This window comes from Physeter macrocephalus, chromosome 20 (assembly GCF_002837175.3).
Source record: "Physeter macrocephalus isolate SW-GA chromosome 20, ASM283717v5, whole genome shotgun sequence".
Taxonomy (NCBI): domain Eukaryota; kingdom Metazoa; phylum Chordata; class Mammalia; order Artiodactyla; family Physeteridae; genus Physeter; species Physeter macrocephalus.
The window spans coordinates 3,775,843-3,790,811 of NC_041233.1; the positions used below are offsets into that span (position 1 = coordinate 3,775,843).

Below are 14,969 nucleotides of genomic sequence, written 5' to 3' on the forward strand. Positions count from 1 at the left end.
AAACGAAGACCCAACACAGCAAAAATAAATAAATAAACTCCTACCCCCCCCAAAAAAAAATCTTCTAAAAGAAGTTAATCACAAAGCTAAGAATAAGCTTTGCAAAAATAGATATATTTTCTTTTACCTAAAGTTTTCCAAGTAGAAGACACAATAAGTGAATAATGTGTCAGGATCCATCTCTTCAGGAGCAAGAGAAATCAGCTGAATGCCCCCGAGCTGGCCCTGAAGCACGTGTTAGCAAACTAACATAAGATGCACCTAGTGGGACTTCCCCGGTGGTCCAGTGGTTAAGACTCTGCACTCCCAATGCAGCAGGCACAGGTTTGATCCCTGATTGGGGAACTAAGATCTCACATGCCACATGGCGAGGCCCCCACCCCCCCAAAAAAAGAAGCACCTGGTTTTCAGAATACATAGGAGACACCCAGGCAGAAAATGGCCCAATCAAATATGAAAATCACACCTCTGTTGGGAAAGGGGAAGATGAGACTTAAGAAAAATACACAAATACCTAAAACAAAACTGTTTCTAATATCACTTGACAATATGATCTTTGAAAAGAGCTTGTGACCAAGGTGGAGGTAAGCCAGCCTGGCGTAATATATTTAAAAGTAAAAGTATATGGCAAAGCAGAAATCACTATGCTGAGTGAAAGAAGCCTTACACAAAGAGTACACACTGCAGGATTCCATTTATATGAAGTTCAAGAACTGGCAGAACTTAACATTGGGGTTGTGGGGGAGGAACAGTAGTCGCCTGGGACGGAGACGGCGTGGCAGACCGGGAAGGGGACTGAGAGAACTTTCTGGGGTGGTAGGTATATCTTAATAGGAGTATGGGTTACATAGGTATATACATTTGTCTAAGCTCATAGAATGATACACTTAAAACGTATACATTTCTCTCTATAAACTTTGCCTCAAAACAGAATGTGAGTTTTAAACTCATTTATGGTATGTATGCTGAAGTGCTTAGCGGTGAAGTGTACTGATGTGTGTACTTATTTTGAAATGCTTCCAAAAAAAAAAAAAAGAGGGACTGATGGGTAGATAGAGGTGGATAGATCCGTATAAAGCAAACACAGTAAAATGCTAGCACTTGTGGAATCCAGGCAGTGGGTATATGGGTGTCCACTACACTAAGTAATTCTTTCAACTTACCTGTATGTGTGAAATTTTGCATGATAAAAAGCTGAGGGCAAGTGTATGCTAATATGCTGAGATGTCTTGTTTTAGAATCTAAAGGAGAATGCGAATCTTACCCAGCACTTACTACTACTTCCTGCGACATAAAAACAGCACGTGGACAGCAAATGAACACATGTCCCAGGGAGGCCAGGGTGGTGGACAAGGTGCTCGGGCTACCTAAGCCCTCACTGTCCACAGCCGTGCTTCCTAAGGCTACCTCAGTTTAAAACTTTGATTATTCAAAATAATATTAAAGTAAATCACTTCGGTACATCAATTACCAAAAGTTATAAATTCCTAAATAGAAAGTCTTAAAACAAAACAAAGTGACCTTGAATCCCAAATGTAAGACTATGTGTGGTATTCTCTGGACAAATAACTGAAGCAGATTCAGTGATCTTATACCAAAACATTGTGGTCAAAAGGTACAAACTTCCAGTTAATTAGATGAACAAGCCCTGGGGGTGTAAGGTACAGCATGATGCCTGTAATTAATAATAGCGTAAGGTATATTTGAAAGTTGCCAGGCTTCCCTGGTGGCGCAGTGGTTGAGAATCCGCCTGCCAGTGGAGGGGACACAGGTTCGAGCCCTGGTTCGGGAAGATCCCACATGCCGCAGAGCAACGGGGCCCGTGGCGCCACAACTACTGAGCCTGCGCTCTGAAGCCCTCGAGCCACAACTACTGAGCCTGCGTGCCACAACTACTGAAGCCTGTGCTCCTAGAACCCGTGCTCCGCAACAAGAGAAGCCACCACGATGAGAAGCCCACGCACCGCGACGAAGAGTAGCCCCCGCTCGCCACAACTAGAGAAAGCCACGCACAGCAACGAAGACCCAATGCAGCCAAAATTAATTAATTAATTAAATTTTTTAAAAAAGGCTGCTAAGACGGTAGATCTTAAAAAGTTCTCATCACAAGAGAAAGACAAAACTTTGTAACTATGTGTGGCGATGTTAACTAGACTTTGTTAGCTAGACTTATCGTGATGATCATTTGACAATATATACAAGTATGGAATCATTATGTTGTATGCCCGAAACCAACATAATGTTATATGTCAATTACATCTCAAATTTTAAAAATGTTCGCTTTCTATCTCTGATGAGTCCAAAATATTTTCCCCTTTAGGTTTACAGACACATTCTATAACCTTTAGCAAATTACAATGGGGAAAAAAATCGAATTGACTACCTTACGTGATAGACAAGTTAATCACCACTCCAAAAATAATGTCCATCACTTCTCTTGAAGTTGCTTTTGTTAATAAAGTTCAGTTTGGGGGTTGCAAAACCCAAACCAGGCTAGGATCTGAGTTTGGTTTTAGGCGGAGTAGGTTCATGGAGACAGTACTATGATCAGGCGAAGGGCTGAGAGACAGAGAGTTTGATTTGTATTTGCTGGTCCCCTGCAGAGCCAGGAGTGGCCTTGCAACAAAAATGAAAACCCTGACCATTCTCCAAAGCCTAACTCGGGTCCTCCCCTTTCCTTGAATGTTCTCCTGACTATGCCCACCCACCAGGCCCTCTACCACCCACAGGGTCTTCCCCCTGAAAGAAGCTGTAGTGCCCATCTTACCCAGGAATCTTCGAATATATATCACGCGTGGCCATCAGCCAGGCCAGGACACTTACAGTTAGTTCATCAACTACCAGGGCAAGCCATTCTACCAAAATCAGCAGGCCTAGGTGGTAAACCATTCTCTTACATTCTCGTATTTATGAATCAGCACCATGAGGAAGACTGATTCCAGGATCACCCTAAGGTTCCCCTGAGGCCTGAAACACTGAGTTGGTTCATTTGCTGACTGTGCCAGACACTTCCCTGGGCCAGAGGACTGGGACACAGTGACCAGGTCCCTGCCCCCAGGGTCTCACACCCTAAGGGCATCCTCTGCTAACCTGGAAATCTTAGAATGCCAAAGTTTAAAGAGACCTCAAGACTGTGTGGCCCCAAGTCCCCATTTGAAAACTGGCTCCTTCTCACTGCCCTGGAAGCAAAGTAAGTTAGACACGGACACCGAAGCACTCCACCAAGCCCTCACCCCACCTCCGTCTTCTGCAACAGCAAAGAAATGCTACTTTGCTCTTCCACGGGATGTTCCAAATGCTTTTTTAAAAATTCTCATCTTTCTCCTTAGTTTTATCTTCCCAGAAAGTTCAGTTTGGGGTTGTCTGTTTGTTTGTTTTTGGCCACGCCATGCGGTTTGTGGGCTCTTACTTCCCCGATCAGGGATCGAAGTCGGGGCCCTCGGCAGTGAATTCCCTGGACCGCCAGGGAATTCTCCAGGAAGGTCAGTTTTTAAATTTATTTTATTTATTTTTGGCTGTGTTGGGTCTTCGTTGCTGCGCACGGGCCTTTCTCTAGTTGCGGCGAGCGGGGCTACCCTTCATTGCAGTGCGGTGGCTTCTCTTGTTGCGGAGCACGGGCTCTAGGCGCGCAGGCTTCAGTAGTTGCGGCACGCAGGCTTAGTAGTTGTGGCTCACGGGCTCTAGAGCTCAAGCTTAGTAGCTGTGGCACATGGGCTTAGCTGCTCCACGGCATGTGGGATCTTCCCGGGCCAGGGCTCGAACCCGTGTCCCCTGCGTCGGCAGGCGGATTCCTAACCGCTGCGCCACCAGGGAGGCCCAGGAAGGTCAGTTCTGAACAGGTGAAAGCTTGCAGGGATGGATGGAAAAGGAGTGAATGCTGTCACGAGGCTGCTCCCTGGAGGCTGAGCCTGTCTGCGTCCTCCTCCAGGCCCTCCCACGGCAGGAGGTACAGCGGGATAAGTGTTTGTGGACCTAGTGGCAAAGAAAATAGGAAGATGAAAGGCAGTGCCTCCTAAAACCCTCCCAGGGCCTGTTCCTCACTCCTTCCATGTATCCTAGGCCGACTCAGCAACTCCTCTGCGCTTCAGCCCGTCTGGGAAAGAACTGTGAGTGTGACGCCAGGCTGGGAGGATGGATTTAGAAAGCTCCACACAGCCAGACGCACAGCAACAGCAGCCGTCAGACATCACCCAGATTTAACCAGCCTAAAATTAGCAGTCGGAGCAGAGTAGTTATTGCACGGATGGCGTCAGAGCTCTTCTGACTGGCTGACTGCCAGTTTTAAACAAATTGTCCTGCTTTCTCTACCAGGGAAACAATATTTTGGAACAGAGCCAGCCAAGCATTTCCGTGGCTGTTCCCATTCTCGATTCACTATTAATGTCTGATAATTCAGTGACAAGGTGAGCAGAGCCTGTCTGGGCTGCATCTGCAAGGGGATTGTTTTGTTGCAAGCCCTTATTCTTTGGGTGAGTAAAGTGTGGTGGAGGAATCCTTTTAAATATTGAAATGCCTGAAATTTATTTAGGGCTTCACATTCAACTGACTTAAACAAAGATGATGCAAATCTAGCGAAGTATAATGGCAAAACGAAAATTGGGTTCCTCTGTTCCTTCTTTTCATCCTGGCGAAGACTCGGGAGCTAAAGAAATGTTCTCTGCAGGATCACAGCAGCGCCCTCTCACTTCCCAGCAAAGACGAGAGAACCTGGCTCAATCAGCAGAACTGCTACCTCACCACAAACTACAAAATTTCTCACGAATAACAGAGGATCCACTGGCTGACAGAACAGGGCATTTGGAGGCTAGAACAATAGCTCAGTAGCCTGCCCCCGGCCACCACTTCCCGCTTGCAGGGACAGTAGTGGGATAATTCTGGCATTTTCCTCTGCATGCACTTTCTTTACCAACACCACCTCGCATTTCTTTTATGATTTATTGAGATCAACAGGACCTCACAAAGCATCTAGGCTGCCACAGTGGGCAGAGAGATGGGTTTAAACTCTAAGAACTAGGATTCAGAAAGCCATGTGTGTTCTCGCCTTAAATCTTAGTTTTCACATCAGTACAGGGGAATAATCCCATCAGCCTTGCAAGGTTCTCGTTCAGCCTACAAGAGACCATAAATGAAAGTTCAAGCACAACTGCTGTTTTGAAGTCTACCTTCAGGAATCTCTCTCCCCAGTTCTTTATCCTGTTCCTAAGTCAAAAACATTAGCCTCTCTCTTTCATTCCTCTCACCATTTAAGGCTTTTTAAATAGGAAAACAGATCCATTATTCCAAGCCAATGACTTACAATGACACTCAAATAAACAAAATGGCTGGTAAATTCGGTGATTTTAGTATTATTTAGGCTAATCTCTCAGCCTCACCCGCAGCTCTCATCATAGCATACCTTAATACACACATTTAAACAAGCAGGAGTTAGAATGATATCCCCCTGAATTCATGCAATATAGAAATTAGTAGTAGGTCAGGATATTAAGATAAAAGACTTCTACCTGTAAAATTAAAGCTATGCTTACGGAGCACCTACTATACGTAAGGCGTGAGTAATATTCCAACATACTCTGCAATCCTCAAATTAAAAGGACTGAATTAACAGAAGGTGTACAATATACTACTGATCGGTTTTAAAAAATCATTATTTCCTGTAGAAGTTATCATGGATTGAGAGAGAAAAGAGAACGTTGCACAATTCAGAAATCCTCTCTTTCCAGTTATCTTTATTAAGGAGTCCAAACCAGGCTTGTAAGTGAACTGCAGCTTCATCTGATTCCAATAAGGCCAAGGCAGTGTGCTTATCCAGTTAGGATCAGACTTTGAAACCTGGGAAAGGTGTAAAGCACACCCTCTCACCCCAGGGTGCACACCCTCCCCAAACCACACCCCTCAGAACCGGGCAATAAAGGTCCTGATATAACACATGGAACTCTGCTGTTACCCTCTTCAGAAACTACTTCTCCATTTTTACCAGTTTGATATCAGAGTTCAATTACAGGTCATTTCAAGTGACCCAGAAAAGATATAAAGTGAGGTATAAAAGGCTGTTTCGGTAGATCATTTACAATAGAAATAATGAGAACCTTAAGGCAACACTTACTTAGTTCAACAAAAGCCAAAGACACACAGCTCTTTCATGTTTAAACCCCGGGCTTTCAATCCTGCCTTTATCAAACATTTGCTAAGCACCTATTATGTGGCAGAAACCAGGTCAGTGCAGGGCATACAGCAGTAATGACCAGAAATGTCCCTGCCCATACGGCACTTATATTCTATTGAGGCGGGGCAAAAGACAAACATAGAAAAATCAATATACAATATCATGTCAGGCAATGATAAATGTTATAGATTAAAATCGCTCAGCACACGGGGAGGCTGGGTGGCATGCGGATGCCCTGCCCTCCCATCATCCCTTCCAGCCCACATGCCCTCCAGAGGCTGGGACACTGGCCTCCCTTGCACGAGGGGTGACCGTGTGCTACCGTTCTAGCCAACATTAATCTGCACTTTCAAAGTTGTTCTTACTCTTTAGAAGTTTCTGGATGAGCAAATGATGAGTTACGTCCTTCTATCCTGATTCTGGGTCTGGTGTCAGCTCTGTGTCGATAGTACAAGGCTTCCCAAACAGTTGAGCTCAACCAGAAACATTGCAAGGAGGATGGTATCCTCCATCACACTATCATTCTTCCCCCAAGCCCCCCCAAAATTTAAACCTCAGGCTAAGCAAGCCACAACCAATTCTGGAAGAAAACGGGCCAAAGTAAAAACTGTCCTCAGGAAAAAAAATAAATACAGTAAACAGAGGGTCCATGAAGGGTAGACTCTGTCTTAAGCTTCCCTCACAAGACCCTGCAGGCCCCCTAGAAATTGTTTCCAAACAGCCTTGAACTCTAACGAGAGAGGGTGGGAGAGCAGTGGTCTCGGGGCCCGGCCCACACATTTCAAAGGGTGACAAGCAAGCCTTTAAGATGCAAAAGAAAATACTCCAACATTCATTTTTGTTTATTATCAGCCTTCTTAAAATTTATATTATTATGTTTTATAGTGTCCATATCTTAGCATGGTAAAGTTTTACATATATACATATGTACATACACACACACTATACTGTACATATACACACATGCACAAACACATAGACAGACGTGTGTATGTGCACACACGGACACTAAACACAGGAAAATTCTGTATAGATGGGATGCACACTGGAAAAAGTTTAGAGACCCTACTACAAAGAAATAATTGTTCTTTGGATTAGGGCATTAAACACTCCAAACAACAGCATGTGTCCTGTATGAAGAATCCAAAGTGTGATTCCTAAAATTTCTTATTAGAAGCTTCAATATGAATAGGACTGTATCCCCACCCTATTCCTGAACCAAACGATTATCAAAACCCCCCTGAAGACAGTGAAAGCAATCATTATGCAGACTGCACCCGCTACTGTGCCCTAAGCATTACAGTCAGAGATTTTTTTTTAATGTCTACACAATAGTTTGTCTCAGCATACATAATTTTGGGTTCACCCAAGAGTTCGTACTTTCCACCGTAACCATTTTTAACACTAGCTCTTTACCTAGATTTTTTTTTTTTTTTTTTTTTTTTTTTTTACTTCAGAGTAATTGAATATACCACTAAACAGCCTGCTTTGGACTACTCTGATTTCCTAAACATTTCAACTAACCGGGAGCTTCTTCTGGCGGATGTAGCAACTACGCAACAGTGAAAAATAGGGAGTAATCCAATAGGTAGCACTCAGGACACCCCTTATGGCTGAATGCTTATCTGTGAAATAGGAAAAAGAGTACCAACTAATTAAAACACTGGGAATTGGGAAAAGGTGGTTCTCGTCCCCAACTATCTGAAAGCAATTCAAAAGAAGACAATACCAAACTGCAAGATAAGTTTAGGAAAGTCCACAACATTCTGCTTCTTTCCACCATCTTTTTAGTGCCTGAAGCCTCCAGAGGTCACAGTTCACAGTGTGGCCCTAGCTTCTCAGTCACTCAGTCAGTCACTGAACATCTGTTTCTTAATCTCCCACCACGCAGAGCACGGTTCAAGTTATCAGGGACACGATGAAAACGAACTCAGGTCTCAGAGTACCTTGGTCAGTAGAACCAGCAAAGATGGCCCGACGTGCTCTTTCGGGGTATCTGTGTGGAAGAGGCATTCAGTAATGGGCTAGTTATAAGAAATTAAGGGCATTAGTACTTAACTATAACCAAACCTAGAAGGAAACTTCCAGAGACACCATTCGTAGTTCAGCCAGTTTAACAATTCTATCAGCAACTTAGGTAAGATATAAAAAACAATCTGATCTAATGGGCAGGCAGCATTTGTTTGAGAGGGCAGGCAAAGGTGCTAAATAATAGTATCAAACTCCCAAAAGCATCATGGGAAGGACAAGCTAAAATAAAGTTAGACAAAGTCCAATAAATGCTAGGTCTTGCAGTGACATTAGGACAGGACGGGAGACGTGGCTTCAAGACAGCCTGTGATTAGGACCCAGAGGTTTTAGTGAACAGGAAGCTCACTGAGTCTGAGTAGGAAAGTGAATGTGAACTTGGACTGTATCAGTGCAGCAGGACATGGAAGACTTTGGCTCTGAGCCCCACTTGGACAGGTATTGTCCAGTGACCAACTGGAACATCTCCACAGAAGGATTCGTTCTGCAGGCCACCAAGCGGCGGGGGGATTCGAATAAATAGGTAGACTTAGATTTCGACTCTACAGGTAAAAAACACCTCCTAGGGCCTCCCTGGTGGCGCGGCGGTTGAGAGTCCGCCTGCCGATGCAGGGGACACAGGTTCGTGCCCCGGTCCGGGAGGATCCCACGTGCCGCGGAGCGGCTGGGCCCGTGAGCCGTGGCCGCTGAGCCTGCGCGTCCGGAGCCTGTGCTCCGCAACGGGAGAGGCCGCAACAGTGAGAGGCCCGCGTACCGCAAAACAAAACAAAACAAAACACCTCCTAGTGGTCAAAACATGAGAAAGGTGGAACTCTCCACCCCTTACTAGATCACGTGAAAAGTATATAAAGGGATCCAAGCATCAAAGAAGGGTTAGTTGAGCTGGTCACTGATTTCCAAACCCTGGTTCTTAGTAAAGTTTTCACTGGTCTATGCAAAAGGAAAAGTGTCTGTGCATGGGTGAGTATATATGCACATGGGGGTAATTTTAACCAATGCCCTCTCTGGATGGGAAGAACTTTCCTTAAGTCAGCATGCATACTATTCCTTTTTTTTTTTTCTTTTCTTTTTGGTGTATCAGTGTGAAATGCATTGATAGTAGAAAGTAACCGCTGTTGTAAATCTTCAATACATCTATACCACAACATAGTGACAAATCTGACAATCCCTGAAATTTGATTTTTGTTTCCGATTTTTAATTTACAGGTAGATAAAAACAAAAAGTAAAGGAACGACATAAAGGGACCTTACGGACATTTGTGGTACAGAGAGGCTATGCCAACTAGACTCAAATTACTGCATCTCTTCTTCTTTGCTATCACCCAAGTTGGCTATATAATGTTGTACAGCGAGGAAAAAAAAAAGAATTATCTATCTATATATACACATATATGTGTGTACATATACACATATCTCAAGGAATTAGGTTATGCTAAATGTGAAATCTCCCAAGAAACAGAACCTCTACTGTGGGTAATATCCGGCTCCCCTGGACCACTCTTTGGAACCAAAGTTTATGAATCAAGTTCAGAAAGGATCAAAATAATTTACCTCTTAAGTTCTGAAGCATTTAAATTCCTGTCACACTGTTATCCTTCCTTTAAAAGGGGTCACAGCTAGATGTGATTGCAACAGAAAAGCAATTTCTGAGTCATTGATTTCCAGGTAAACTAAGTAAGCTATAACTCTCATGAATGTTCACATACAAACTTATCATAAACCAAAGAAAGAAAAAACACAACCGTGAAAAAATATAAACTATCCCAATGCGTCATTTTCATGAATCCATACATTTATTTGAAACATTAAAGAAACCTAAAATTTTGGTGCTGAAAGGGATCATGAAAATACTTTATCCAAACTCATTTGTGCCAGGCACCCGAGGCAGGAAGCTAGAGGTTCCTGTCCTTCTTGCCTAATGCTTTCTATCCCATCACCCTGCAAGGGAACTAAGTACATTAATAAAAGGAGAAAATCTGGAACATGGTTCCCTATATTCTTTAGGCCTGTACTTCATATTTCATGCAAGTTCAAAACAGATTAAAAAAAACAAAACAAAACAAAAAAAACCCTTTGCTTTTCAGCTAACAATAACAGTCTGAATTTTCTTCAAATTCAGCATGTCTTTGAAGGGATTTGTAATGCTAAACCGTCACCTTAGGTAGATCATAAGTTCAAAGGCTCACTGCCTTCCTCAATCTCACAAAAACAAACAAACAAACAAGCAAAACACCTTTGAATCTACCAATCATGACTGGGGTTTGGGGGCTGTATCAACATAAACACAGTTCTTTGCAAAGTGTGCAATAAATTCAACCCCTTTTAAACTAGTTTTGATGACCAAACACAGCACTTTCAAACCAGTTTCAATTACCAGACAACTGCCCTTTCAAGGTAGCTCACTAGTATTTCCTCACTTTGAAGAACAGACAGATTTTCAAAATGAATAACCCAATAACCCTTTTGCCTCAGGTAAAGAGATCCTCCAAGGTGCACAGGTGTTTACCAAGCTCAGGTATCAGGGAACCCTTCTAAATACCATTCCAGTCTCAAGAGAAACGAAATAAAACAAAACGTACAAACCCTATTACACAGCTTTAACTACAATAAGTATCATAATAGTCAAATCCTGATACTGATAATTTCCCTCTTACATTCCAGAAAATTAAAGCTCTTTGAGAAAGACTAAGATTTAAAAACATCAAAAGCATGTGATGGAAAATATACACTTAAATCAACTAGGGAAAATCTGCAGCCCATACTCTAAAGCCAGAAGCTCCACTTCCATTTATCTCTTGCTTTATTTTCCAGACCAAATGCTTACACTGCTTCTTATCCAAGTTCATTTCACCCCATCTATAGGTAGCATATGGGTACTGATAAAAGCTGTTTCTGATTTCATTTCATTCCCAACTTCCCAGATGTTTGCGAGAGAGGTTGTGGGTTTTTTTTTTCCCCTTCAGCTATTTGCGAATATGCTCTAATTTAGAACCAAAAAATTTAACATATCATATTTTAGGCTGGGCACGACACACAATAAATAACAGCTATAAGGAATGTCGAGATATTTCATCAGCTTATAAATAAGTTTGCCTACGTTGGCAAGATTTGGACAGGCTGCCATGATCTTGCTTTGGAGAAAAAGTACTGAAAACACATAATTGAGAACCTGATGCTACCAAAATGGCCAACTACAGGCCATTGTACTTTAGAAATGAAACACGCGATATCAACTGGGGAGAATAAAGATGGCCCCAACACAATCCTTGGTATGACTCATGCATGTAGACTTCAACTCCATCTCAACAGAGGCTTTAGGAAGAATCAATGTTATGTGTACCGAAAACTCAAGAAAGACTGCACTTTCTCATGAATAATATTCTTTTATACTTCTCTGAATCAAGCAATGAACTACTAAATTAAGCAGAAAACATCCTTAGCAGAAATGTTATATAAATAGAATTACAAATCTCACTGTAGCACTTTGAATTCCTCAAGTCAAAACAAACATTCTTAAATTTGTGACTAAAAACAGTAACCAAGTTGTCCCTTGAAATCCATCTTTAGGAATGCCAGAAATAATAAGCCACCTTTTGATGCCTGCATAAACATTGGTTTTATAGGGAAGTAACGTATTTCAAGGAAAACAACAGTTCTGGAGATTTCTTTTTTCTCCCATTACTAACTGAAAAACTGGAAAAATTACAACCTGGATTGCAGAGAGGCAACTCAAAAGCGCAGTTTACTAAATGCCTGTCATAAGAAAGCCATCTAGTGTTAACATTTAGAAATGAAAACTGCAGACAAAAGAGGCAAAGAAAAGAAACATCTAAGTGACTACTTTGAACTTACTGAGCAAACCTATGAGAATCCCCAAGATTCTTTGTTTACAAAAAAAAGTCCATCCGTATTAAAAACCGTGTCTCAATCTAAACAAAATCCCAAGACTGTACAATTGCAATTTTTACCAAAATCAGGTTTGGGTGACCACCATTCCGTGACCAACGCACTTGATGTTTCCAATACTCACGCTGGAGTCATCCTGGGCTGAATTAATTTAACCGAAGCAGGTTAATGACGACAAATATCTCCCAGAGGGGTCATGCCAACTTGTTTTCTCTTCCCGAGAAGCATCGGCTCTCGCTGGCAGACGATGAACCGAGACTGATTCTTTGGGTTTGTGGCGCGGTTGAAAATTAATCTGTAGGTGCTCGTGGGGATACTCCCGGGACCTGGCCAAACGAGCTTCCACGAAACGGGGACCCGAGCAGGACCGCGAGCAGAGGATGGAGCGAGACGCGGAGCCGGGGGAGCCGGGGAGCCGTCGGGCCCCGAGGAAGGGCGCTCGCCGGCCGCTGGGACCTTACAAAGAGGGGCGGGCGCCGCGAGGGCTCGCGCCCTGGGCACACGCCTTACCGGCGAATAAACCCCGCAGCAAGTTCAGCAAGTGACCCCGCCCGGCGCGCCGGGGAACCGCGCCGGGCAACCTTTTTCTCTCCTCTCGGGTTAGTCACGGAGGAGTCGCTGCGCGCCCGGAGAGTTCTCCTTAGTGCTCCCGTCTACGAGACGGGAATAACCTTTCAGCCGATCGATAAGTTTGAGAACGAGCGGCGGCGGCTCCTCTCCCACCCCTGGCTCGGGAGCGCGGGCGCATCTGCCGGCCGGACCCTCGCCTCGCGCCCCGGCCCCCCGTCAACCCCCGAGGCGCCCCCGAGGGCGGCCCCTTCACCTCGGGACGGTCCCCGGACACGACCCGGAGGCTCCCGAGCGGAACCCCCCTCGCCCCGAACGCACCTCGGAGACGCAGTCCGCCGGGACCTGCTACAGCCCGCGAGCGCGCGGCGGCGCGTTCCGGGGTCGCCGCCTCGCCGCCCGCCGCTGCCCGGGGCTGCCCATTGGCCCGGACCCTGCCCGTGCCGGGCTCCGGCGGGAGGCGGCCGGGACCCGCCGACTGCGGCTGGAGCGGTCGGCCTGCGCTCGGGCGGGCGGGCGGTCGGGGCGGGGGCGCGGCGCTGCTCCTCCTCCTCCTCCGTCCTCCTCCCGCTCCGCCGGCTCCTCCCGGGCTCCCGCTCTGCCGCGCCGGCTCCCAACACCTCCGCCCGCCCGCCCGGCGGCACCGCCCCCCGCCCGCCCCGCGGCCTCCCATTGGCAGCCGCCTGCCGGCCCCCTCGGCCCCGCCCCGCGATTGGGCGCGGGCGCCGTCCGTCCCTCCGCCCCGCGGGGCTCGGGGCGCAGCCGGTGCGCGGTTCCCAGGCCCGGAGGCGCGCTGGAGCGGGGCGGCCGGGAGGGGCTCGGCGGTTTTATTGCGGAGGGCGCTGCGCCGGGCGCAGCCTACCTGGACCCGCAGTCCGAGGGCGCCGTCGCCGTCCTCCTTGGGACTCGTTTTCACCCCTCCCCCTGGCACCGATAAGTTAAAAACCCCGAATCTGTTGCAGGGATGTCGTAATTGGTGTCTTCCTGCGTTCTCAGTCACAGTTGCCGAAAATTCTTATTGAGCAAGACATAATCTTTTTTTAATTCCTACAGTTTGAGAAATGTGATTCTTAACTGGGAAAATAGATGTGTCTTGGGTTCGCACGTTGAGCCAACCAAACCTGGCACGTTGGCCCCGCAGTGACGTGCCACCTGCTCTGCCCTGGCTGCCTCGGCCTTACCGGCGCTGGTCGTGGCTAAAGGTCACTGTACTGAGGAAGTCCTGAACTTCCTTTGGTGGTTGAAGATAACGTTGAAGGCTACGAGACGAACAAGGGGGCTGTTGCGCTTCTTAAGAAACTGAAGGCCTGGAATAATATCAAGAAGGTCTGTGCCTCTGAGCAAATGCGCGCTGGCAAAGGGCAAAGTGAGACACCGCGGGGTGTGCACGTCAGGGGACCCTGCATCATCTGTCATGGGGACGATGGTATCGAGGCCTTGAGGAACATCCCTGGCTCCCTAATTCTCCTTTCCCTTTAAAAGGAATGATTCTGCTTAATGTAAGCAAAACTGAACTTGGGAACTTGCTCCTGGTGGGCACCGTTTCTGATTTGCTTTCAGCAAGTCAGATGATCTATAGGGCACTTGAGTCCTTTAAGAGTAACTACCACCTTCCCATGCACAAGGTGCTCAACACAGACCTCGGCAGAACCCTGGAAAACCCCAGAGCACCGCGCAAGAAGAGTCATCGCAGCGTCCTGAAGAAGAATCCGCTGAAAAACCTGAGAATCATGTTGAATCTAACTAAACCCACGTGCAAAGACCGTGCAGCCTCGGCATTATTCTTCGCCAGGCTGAGAATCACAAACTCCAGGTGGATAGGGCAGCGGCGGCGGTAGAAGCCGGATCCGATGGGGAGGGGTTCCAGGCAAGAAGCCTTTTGTAGCGAAGAAAGGAAAGGAGGCTGTTGGCATAAGGAAGCAGAAGAAGCCTTCGGTGGGGGGCTGGGGGAGGAGGCCGCAGCTACCAAGAAACCGGCCGCTGGGAAGCCCGCAGAAAAGAAAACCCACCACAGAGGAGAAGAATCGTGCCGCATAAACTTAGATGTGTGTATCCCTTGAAGGTCAAATCATTTTGGACAGCTCACTTTGAATAAAGACCTGATCAAAGAGGCAGTGAGAAACACACACACACACACACACACACGCCCTCGAATCTGGCTCCTCGCCGCCCCCTGCCAGTGTCCCTGCCCGGTCTCCACTCTCTGGAGTGGAGAGAATCGCGCCCGCCTGCGCTCGGTCCCCGCGCCTCCCCCCATCCCACCCCAAAGAGCCTGAACGTCGCCACAGCTGCCGGGCGCTGCGCA

The 14,969-nt window shown here is 46.3% G+C and overlaps 1 protein-coding gene and 1 pseudogene across 5 annotated transcripts in view; one reads left to right on the top strand and one right to left on the bottom strand.

Moving 5' to 3' along the window:
- SIPA1L2 (signal induced proliferation associated 1 like 2) overlaps positions 1–13,236 on the bottom strand; it is a 221,931-nt gene extending 208,695 nt beyond the window's left edge. For all 5 annotated transcript variants that reach the window (XM_055080853.1, XM_055080855.1, XM_055080854.1 and 2 more), the window contains exons 1-2: positions 12,986–13,236; positions 3,239–3,972 (exon numbers count right to left, since the gene is read on the bottom strand). The gene's annotated coding sequence lies outside the window, so the exon portion shown is untranslated. The remainder of the gene's footprint in view (positions 1–3,238; positions 3,973–12,985) is intronic.
- A 584-nt stretch (positions 13,237–13,820) lies between these two features.
- Positions 13,821–14,701, top strand: LOC102989552 (60S ribosomal protein L4-like; annotated as a pseudogene).
- Positions 14,702–14,969: the final 268 nt, after the last annotated feature.